General features: G+C 45.6%; 1 non-coding gene across 1 annotated transcript; it reads right to left on the reverse strand.

The window, feature by feature from the left end:
* Positions 1-9,726: 9,726 nt before the first annotated feature.
* TRNAD-GUC (transfer RNA aspartic acid (anticodon GUC)) lies at positions 9,727-9,798 on the reverse strand. The gene has a single exon. It is a non-coding gene; the product is annotated as a tRNA-Asp (tRNA).
* Between the last annotated feature and the right edge of the window lie 200 nt (positions 9,799-9,998).

A 9,998-nucleotide genomic window follows, 5' to 3' on the forward strand; every position in this document is an offset into this window, starting at 1 on the left:
CTTAAGTGGAGGAAAATTGGGGAGGGAGTGGGAATCCTGCTGGATAGTGGCAATGCCAGAAGGGCAAGTGCTGTGTGCCCCGTGGGCTGGAATGATGGCTGGAAAATCTCACCTGACAGTGGGTGCAAGTCCCAGAAAGGCAATTTAACTTCCATCGCCTCTTTGTGCACACAGGGATTTGCCCCATGGTTTGAGGTTTGCTGCCAGCTGGCAATAGGCATGGGGTGCAATTATACATTAAATGCAAGCTGAAGTCAAAACTGGGTGTAACTGCTTACATCCAATAAATTTTGGGAGAGAAGCTGTGCGGTGTGAAAGGTCATACGCAGGATTTCCTCTTGATAAGACACACGTTGCTGCCCCAGAGGAAACAGGGGCTGCCCAGCACGTCTGTGCCTGCTTGTTTGTTCATTTCTTTGAGGTGTTTGGTGGACTTTTAGCCTCCCTCTGGCAGCCCATACATTGGTGTAAAATTTCCTCTGCCAGGAGGTGCTGGTAAGCTTAGGAGGGGAATCAGTTGGGGAAAAAAAAAAAAAAAAAAGAAAGAAAGAAAGAAAGAAAGAAAGAAAGAAAGAAAGAAAGAAAGAAAGAAAGAAAGAAAGAAAGAAAGAAAGAAAGAAAGAAAGAAAGAAAGAAAGAAAGAAAGAAAGAAAGAAAGAAAGAAAGAAAGAAAGAAAGAAAGAAAGAAAGAAAGAAAGAAAGAAAGAAAGAAAGAAAGAAAGAAAGAAAGAAAGAAAGAAAGAAAGAAAGAAAGAAAGAAAGAAAGAAAGAAAGAAAGAAAGAAAGAAAGAAAGAAAGAAAGAAAGAAAGAAAGAAAGAAAGAAAGAAAGAAAGAAAGAAAGAAAGAAAGAAAGAAAGAAAGAAAGAAAGAAAGAAAGAAAGAAAGAAAGAAAGAAAGAAAGAAAGAAAGAAAGAAAGAAAGAAAGAAAGAAAGAAAGAAAGAAAGGAACCTATTGACTCTCAGTAGAAATATTCATTTTTATATTCTGGGAGTGGAATGACATTCAGAAGGCTTTGTGCTGTGCATTGTAAAAAGCAGGTGGGGAGGGATGCTGGGAAGGCTTTAAGGGGTTATACCTGCTTTTGGCACAAGACCATCCATAGTCTATTTGCACTGTTTCCGAGACCCACCTTGGTGGACATGGCCAATGCTCAGTGGGGCTGTTGGCTCCTTGGAGCTGAGGTATCCCCTGCCAGCCCCACATGGTGCTCTCTGCAGCCCAGCCCTGGCTAACAGGAGGGCAGGAAGGTGAAAGGTGCCAGTCTGAGGTGTTGGGGCACTTGCCATATTCCTCACAAAAGACCAAATCCTTCCTTGATGACTGTTTGCTCTCCTGGCTCACAGAGGGGCTGGGTGAAGGAAGGTCTCACCACTGGTCCTGACACATCCCAAGTCCCGTGGTCCTCCCAAAGCTACTGAGAGGACGTTGGCCCCTCAGCCACCCTGGAGTGACTGAAACCAGATCTCAGACAGTTGGACAGGCTGCCCAGGACTTCATCCAGAGACATGCAGAAGTCAGGCACTTACAGAATAAATGTATCTGAGCATGTGTTCTGAAGGGGTCTCTCAAACTTATTATTTCCCCTTAGTGAGACCATTTGACCCAAAATGACACCAGCTCCTGCTAAAGAGAGCTATCTATGCTATTTCTTCAGTCCAGGCTGTGTGGTGTCTGCCCAGGCATCTCGGTGAGTGCCCAGGATGAGAGGATCCCACTCTTCAGAGGAGTCCCACCAATTACAGCCAATATTTCTTAACATGCCTGAGGGCCTGCCTGTACCTCGATGCTATCCTTGTTCAGTTGGAGTTTTCAGCTCTGGTCTCTTGGGCTTTATTGAACCTTTTTGTCTGCTGAAGACAGTCCCAGACCACTCAGCAAAAGACCTTCCTTCAGGTTGTGTGCTGAGTACAATGAAAAATCATCTCAGTCAACCCTTGGCCATCTGAACTCAACCATCCTCAGGCAATAAGGATGCAGCCCCAAGGTTTTCCCTTGGACTGAGAATGTGTCTCACCTATTTCATCAGGTAAGCCAAAGGGGCAAGGGGAAAAGGTCTGCAGCTCATGGCCCAGAATGGCTCTGCACACACCTGCACAGGAACCCTTTCCTCTGCGTGCGTGGTCTTTCCCAAGAAGCTCCTGCTTCACAGTTTTGGAGCTATTACTGCACAGACAGGGCAGAGCTACAGGCATCCTGGTGTAGCAATGTCACTTGGCTGAGGTTACGCATGGTGGGCCAAGAGGAGAAGATCAATCCCTCTATTGAGAGCACCATAGGCATGGAAACTGGGATGGATGGGGTGCTTCACAGATTTTTTAGTGAAGAGAGTGCCACCTGAATAGCAGACTTAATCAGTTTGCGTGTCGTGTTGTATGTTATGCAATAAGTTGGGGGAAAGGCAGGAAGGCACTTCTGCCTTATGAAATAGCCATGACAAAAAACGACTATGAGAGAAATAGGAAAGTTACTGCCTGCGTTGTGAAAAGCTGACTATGCCTGTGGTAATCGTCTCCAGTCGTTCTCAGGCTTGAGGCATCCCCATTACAGAAAAAGTGGGAAGTCTGCTAGTACATCTATTTAGGGAATCTTCCCTTTGTGGCATGAACAGCGTGTGGGTTTTGTGGGTATTCCTGCAAAGGAGCTGAAGTCTCTGTGACAAAGGAATAGCAAACAGAGATGACCAATGAAAAGCATTGCGGGGAGCAGCTCATCACTGCAAAGTAAATGGTGGGACTTGTTAACCAATAGCCTAAATGAGGATAAGTGAAGGCACACCTGAGTTTGAGAAATAAAGAGGACAAACAAACACTTCACAGCCCTTCACCGTGAAGTGATGAAGACCCATATTATGATCCAGTGATTTTGGAGAAAGCATTTCTCTTTGGCTCTTTTGATAATTCTTTTGCTTTCTTTTTCTTTTTTTCCCTCCTCTATAATAAACTATTGTCCTCTCTCATTACTTATTGTGAAAAAAGCAGAACTTGTTAAGTACTGGCATGGAATAACTCCATTTTCCCAGCTTGACCTTTACAAGTTGAAGCCGATGCTGCTGCCAGGCAAAGCCTAGCAGAAGGGTCACAGAGGCAAATCCCGATTTAAAAACACGAGATTCGTCTGTGCCAGACACAAAGCCTTTGAAATTTTAAGGGACTGGCAACACCACATAAACACGTGTAGTAATACAAACATTTCCCTAATGCCAAGTCTTCAGATCACACTCCAAGTCTACACATAAGAGGGGGCAGAAACATAAAATCAAATGGTTTGTGAAAATTTTGATTGGTTGGTGCTTCACTAACAGTGGAACACTGCAGATAATGTGGATGCAGTAAACCAGGCAAAAGAAATAAGCAAGCCCTCTGCAACCTTAGAAATTATACAGAGAGATACTGTCACGCTGACTGAAAAGAGGAAAGCACATGACTAAGTTTTTCTTCCAAAATTGTAATAGAAGATTTTTCTGTTTACTAAATATTTTTTCTCTGCTCCCATTCTTGAGTAAAGACATCTGTAGTTGAGAAGTATGAGATTTCTGCTTTTTGCTGAAGCCTTCAGGTAATATGATATTTTCCTGCACAATTATTTAGTTTCTACTTGTTTCTTGCTCTGGTTTGCGTTCCTGCTCTGAACTTGAACGTGAGGGACAAATACTCAGACAGTTACATGCAAAAGCTCTGCACCTGAAGAATCAAAAAAAGGCTCAAAGAAGCATATCTAACTAAAAAAGAATATCAAGTCTAGCGAAGGGAAATCCAACCTACTGATCTACAGATGTAGGCTATTGGCCTGACAATGAGCTCAAAAGCAGCCTAATTACTGCATGTTACACTGACCAGAAGCCATTGCCTCATGTGGAAGTGGGAGAAGATAGATTTATTTCTGTGCCTCTGTTGGTGAAAGTCAGCACCAGGTCTAGGCAAAATTCAGTAGCACTCCTGCCCCTAAAACAATACCCTGAGTTTATCCAGAGGTCAGTTTGTATTGATCTCTGGGGAAAAGGTCACTTAAAGCTGAACCCTATGAAAACAAACATGGAACCTCATCTTGGAAACCTTTAGATATTAAACAACAGGGAGAAAAAACCCTTTTGTGATCATGGAGTTTATTCTGCAAGAAGATGAGCATCTGCGTCCTAGTCAAGCAAAGTGCTTATGAATATGCTTTGTGTGAAACAAAACGTACCTTTTGCTTCAACACTAATTCTTGGATGCTTTAAATTCATTATGAGCTCGTTTGTTTGGTACCTCATGGAACAGAAAGGACCCAATCAATCAGAAGCAGATGTTTTTAAAATTTATAATTGAGAAGATGATGAAGCTAACGATAGCTATAGACACATAGACGACATAGATGATTTCTTCATATACTGTAATTCTGTCTGTTTTGCGTGTGCTAGGGTTCCTAAATGGAGAAGGATACTGCAACCCACTGTTGGTGAAACCATGACCAGAAAGAGGAAGTGTTGCCATCCAGGAGATTTCAAAAGATTTATAAAAGAAAATATCTGAGAAAAAAACCGAAATGCTGAGCATGCTAAGTGGTGTAACAGCCGTTTAGCATCATATTAAGAGAGGAGTTAACTGTGTATCATCTGGATTTTTGTTTTTGAGGCAGGAATTGTCCTTACCTGTCATGACGACACCCTGAGGTTGCCAGATCTCTGTGTACAGTTAAATAACATCCTTTGGAGAAGAAAACGCATTGCACACCTTGAAGTGGTAAAAATAAATCGTGTCATAACTGTGTAGAAATGCAAATACAGGCAATTCAAGTGGCAATTTTACAGTTAGTTAGTTAATAGGGTATCCCACAGTTGTAGGTTAATTAACAGTTTCAAATGTGTATTCTGATTTTTGGGTGCCTTAGTTTTGATATGAGTGACCCTGAACATCGGGTCTCTATGATACTTCAAACATAGCACCTAAAAGCTGAGGCTAATCGTTCTGCTGGTGTAAGCTGTGTGCGTGTCTAGCAACATGGATGTTAAAAATAAAAAAAATGACTGCCTGTGCAAAAGCATTTTAAAAATCAGAAGAAAGGAGGAACTGAAAAAATTACAAAAGATTCCTTCCAAATGAAAAGAAGGATGATGGAAATTATATTTAACAGACCATCTGACGTGTAGAAATACAGCTGTATGAAATAGTTGTTGGCTTCTGCAAGGAAGACAGGACTGAGAAACTGTCTTTCTAAGAAAAAAAACAGAAATACAATAGACGCTCTAAAGCTGCTCAAAAATAAATGCAGGATAAACTATTAATAAGATGTTGCTTTAAAATATTTTCCACTCTATCTGTCCCAGAAAACTGGATCCATTACTGGTTGTTCATATACAAAACTGAACAGTTCCTTGTAAACTATTATTCTTGAGTAGTGAGTGCTCAATATATTAAGAGCTACTGGAGAAAAAGCGGACATCTAATTTTCCCTTATTATAAGACAACATGGAAAGATGCCAGGCCAGTCTGGAGGAGTCATAAAACTGTAGCATGCATTGGGATCGAATGCCTGATGGTGGCCTGGGTATTTTTTAATTGGCGGGTAGGTCAGCGTCCCACCTGGCTTTTATTAGCATTGCTCCACTGACCCAAGCGGGGCTGCAGCAACATGCAGCACCTAAAGACCCAGATCTGTGTAAAGACATGGGAAATTTTCAGTGAAAGGACTCGATCTCCAGCTCCTCGGTGGCACGCTGTGCTCACTGACCTGCATCCTTCTCCGCGATGGTTGGTGTGCCAGGGAGCCGCGGGAGCGGGCTGCTCCTCGGGGGCTGGCAGGGGCATGCTGCCACCAACAAGGGCGCACCCTCCCAGCACCCGCACAAGGAGAGCAGGGCAGGGACAGTGACAGCAACCAGGGACAGCCACGGCCCAGCTGGCATCCGCACGCAGCTCTTTTCCCAGGGGCTGATCCAAGGCTGGCACCGTCACAGAGCTGGTCGAGGGGCACCAGCAGTCAGACTCCTCAGTGCAGGGAGCAGACTGCAGAGCTCATTGGGGTCCTCAGGGCCAGCAGTCAGTGGACACTAACAATGACAGGCTAAAACTTCTTGAGTTAAAATTAAATTCTTCCAGGTGCTTTTTTTTTTATTTATATGATCAGCTGGTTCACCGTGTGTAGGGATCAGAAGCATATATCAGCTACTGCTGCAAATTGTTTCAGCACCTTATGAGGGCCAACCACGTTCCCCTCTCCTCTTACCAGGTTTAGCACCAGGGATGCCTGTAGAGAAATCAAGGTGCAGTAGAGGGCTTGTATCCTCTTAAATGGTCAGTTCATCATGCTTACGTTGGATGTCCTGACCTGCAAGAAAGCTTGTGAACAATTTGCCACTGTCTATTCCTGCTATTAGCCCTTGCTGAGCACTTATAGCGACAATTTTTACTCTGCTGTACCTGATCTCCGTATTTATTGATTAGTTTCCTTCTCAGTGAGAACACAAGTAGCATATTTTCCGTAGATGGTTCTGTTTAAGCTCCCCCCTTGGGACTGCCTAGAACAATTGCCAAGCACTTCTTTTTAACTGGGCTTAAAACATGAATTTATTGCTATAGTTATTAGGTTTAAGAAGGGGATCCTCTCCTCTTCTCCTTAGAGTAACCAGCATAAATCTTCCAAGATTCTCCATCCTCATAAGTTTGTGTTTCGTCATTAAAAATGACATAAAGCAGTTTCCAACGTTTTGGAAAGAAATCTTTTGCCTTCCAAAAATCTTCTTGACAAAGGTTAATTAAAACATTTGGCAGAGTTAAGCATACATAAAACACGCTTGGTTAAATACACATATGGATACAGCACAGGGGACTGGATACGCAGAGTTACACCATACCCAGGGCTTGAACACGCTTAAACAAGATGCTTTAGCAAGATGCTGTTAACATGCTCATGCTGAGCCTCCAGCCCAGACCTCCCCTCAGCGCTGCTTTGCTACCGCACTGTGTGATCAGCAAGGCTGCAAGCTGTAGTTTACTTTCCAGCCTGCTCTCATCTTGCTGGTTTGGTCACAGCTTTCTCTCCCAGCCATAAGCTGATATCGGCTTTCCTTGAGCTTTTGATAAGGTGAGGATAATAAAACCCACACGTGACGGCAAGCCGAGTGGGATGACTAGAAGCCTCAGAAGAGATGCGGATGAAAGCTGTACATGGATAATTCAGTAGGCATTTGAAGAAGAAATCAGGGCAAGATTTCTACTAGCAATACGGCAGTGTTTGCTCCTCCAGATTTCATTAGTGCAGGCCTTCATTCAAACTTTCCTTCTGCAAACACTGCAGGAGGCTTCCTGCCAGCGCTCCATTGCCTTGGGCCTCCTGTGGACTTTGCCTGTGGGGAAGCTGGCCTGGACCACACCAGCATTCTCATGGAGGTCCGAGGCGGTGTGGGCAACTATGGCTGGGCTTGCCGGAATTGTCATTCTTGTGGTGCTGGCTCCACGCTGCCAGGTGGGGTGCAACAGCATCATGGGTGTGCATGGGAAGGATTTGGTACTGCAGGAGAGGGGAAAGAAGTTGAGTTGACCTGGGGGAGACTTAGGCAAGAACAAAGTGCCCCACAGGTGGAGAAGGACTGACTTTGTAAACCCCTCAATGCCCTAAGCTCCTTTTTCCTCTTCCTTTTACCTTTGCCCACGCACAAATGAGGGTGACTTCCCGGGATCCTAGAAGCTACACGTTGATAGCAAAACTTTGCCTCTTGGGTAGTTTGCTTGTGCACTGTGGAAGTTTAATCTGAAAACAGGACTGCTGACTAAGCAGGTATGGAGTTGCTTGCAAGACTCTTTTTTTATGCCTGAAAAGCACTGTCAGCATATTTCTGTTTTGAATGAATTTGCTTTTCTAATCTTTTATTGTTTTATGACAGCTGAAATTGCCTGACTGGATGCCAACATGTATGAGCTACTAAATGGTTCTTACAACTTATTTTATGGTCCATTCTCTTTTTGGAAATAAAGTGCCTACTAAACAAAATCAGTTTCTTTGTGTTTCTGTTGACATATATATGTGGATTTTGAGAAAGGGAAGTGGGCCTGGGAGGAAATTCAGAAATTGCAAAAGGAAAAATGTTGGGGTCATTTTTTTCTTCTTTCTATAACACACGCAGCAACAGACCTACTGAAAGTCCCTTCCTCTCACATCTGGGTTTATCTGGGTTGTCTGCATGTGGCTCTAGTCCATCTGGTTTATACAAAGCTCCAGAGTGTCACTCTAGATGATGCTCCATGGCACATCCCCTCTTCTTCATGTTCTGTCACATTCCCATCTCAGAGTCACATCCAGATGGGACAGCTGGGGCAGTGGGATGCTCATATGCCTCTCCATAGAGGCCTATGGGCTTTGCCACCAGCTGGTGAGCTCATGGAAATCACCTCTTGCTCTTGCGCTGTACCTCAAGCCTTGCATCCCTCCTGTGCCTGCAGCTCCCCGCAGCTCCTGGTGCCCTGCTTCCGTGGCTGTGTGCACATGGGCTGAAGATACGCTGTTTTGGGAACTGATTTCTAAAGGTGACAAAGGGTAGGTTCTGCATTCAGCATTACATGTCCATGGCTTCCGGCAGTGTTTTCTCAAGAGCAATTGCCCTTTGTTGCCAAACTCTGCCATCAAATTGGATCTTAGCTCTTACTACACAGAGGTAATTTTTCTTGTGTATGTCCTCATTTGAGTGCTTGATGCGAGGCAACTCGTGGCACAGAACAATTTGTTTTCAATACCCAGGTCAGGGCGTCAAATTCATCTTATCGAAACTGAGCGCACAAAGCTGGGGCCAGAGCGGGGCCCTCCAGCCCTCCCGAGGCGCTGGACACCAGGCACACACAGACAGCCGGGCGCCTTGGCCTTGGGTCTCGGCTCCTAATTCCTCACCCCTTTTACATCTGATGGGCTCTTTCCTGATGCGCTCTTTCCTGACTCAGAGATATTTATTTGGGCGATCACATTGACTGCTCGGCACCTGCTGACCTCCCGCAGAAGGGAGGAGATCTCTTTTCGTATCCTTGTGCTGAAATGCTAATAAATAAATAAATAAAGGATGCCTTTTTGGCAGAAGGATTTAAAAAAAAAAGGGGGGGACAGCCTAAAAAAGTGTTTCCGATGATACTAAGTAAATGTAAGGAGGGATGTTGGAGTCCCGCAGCTGTTTTGCAATGCACTGTTGGCTGGTGCAGGCGATGGTTCGGGCCCGCTGGCTGGAAGCACGGGCTTGGGACGGGGTCCAGCAGGGGCTCGGGGCTTCCGGCTCTCCGAAGTTCTCGTTCTGAGGATTAAAAGAAGGGGCTGCATTGCCGCAGGCCACGGGACTTCCTTTGGGACTCCACGGTCCCTCTTCTGCCGCCTCCGTGTGACCTGTCCCCTCTGCCCATTGCTTCCGCCTCAGGCTTTGGTGAGGCTGGGGGAGTTCATCTTGGTTTAAGAAAGCAGGGGAACGTTTTTGAAAGGCTTGATTAACCCCCTTTGTTCAGCTGTTTTAGCTATTTAAATATGAAAACACTTTCCCCACTCTCTCAGTTAAGCAGCTGGGCTTGCTTAACCCCGCAGCCCCACAGGCTGCCTCGGGCCTGAAGCGGGTAGGCAGAGAGGCCTCGGCCTACGTTCTTCTTCCCCTCTTCCTGCTCTAACGTCGCAGAACTCTTCCAAGGGCGGTCTGGCAGCAGCTTTGATTTCGCAGAGAAATTGCTTTTTGCCCCTGGGGTGGAGGCCCTATCAGGAAGGGGACGAAAAAAAAATTTCGTACCTCCCCGTCGGGGAATCGAACCCCGGTCTCCCGCGTGACAGGCGGGGATACTTACCACTATACTAACGAGGAACTGTACAATAAGTACTCTCCGCGCAGGCATGACATGCTTTCCACATGCTGGCATCCCGGAGGCGCGCCTGCCCCTGCCCCCGGCAGCCAATCACGCTGCTCGGCGCGCCTGGCACCGCCTCCTCCCCGCAATGCTTCACGGGGGTTGTAGTTCCCACTCCGCGCTGTCCTCCCCCTCCCTGCGGAGGACGGAACTACGC

This window comes from Chroicocephalus ridibundus, chromosome 1 (genome assembly GCF_963924245.1).
Source record: "Chroicocephalus ridibundus chromosome 1, bChrRid1.1, whole genome shotgun sequence".
In the NCBI taxonomy this organism is placed as follows: domain Eukaryota; kingdom Metazoa; phylum Chordata; class Aves; order Charadriiformes; family Laridae; genus Chroicocephalus; species Chroicocephalus ridibundus.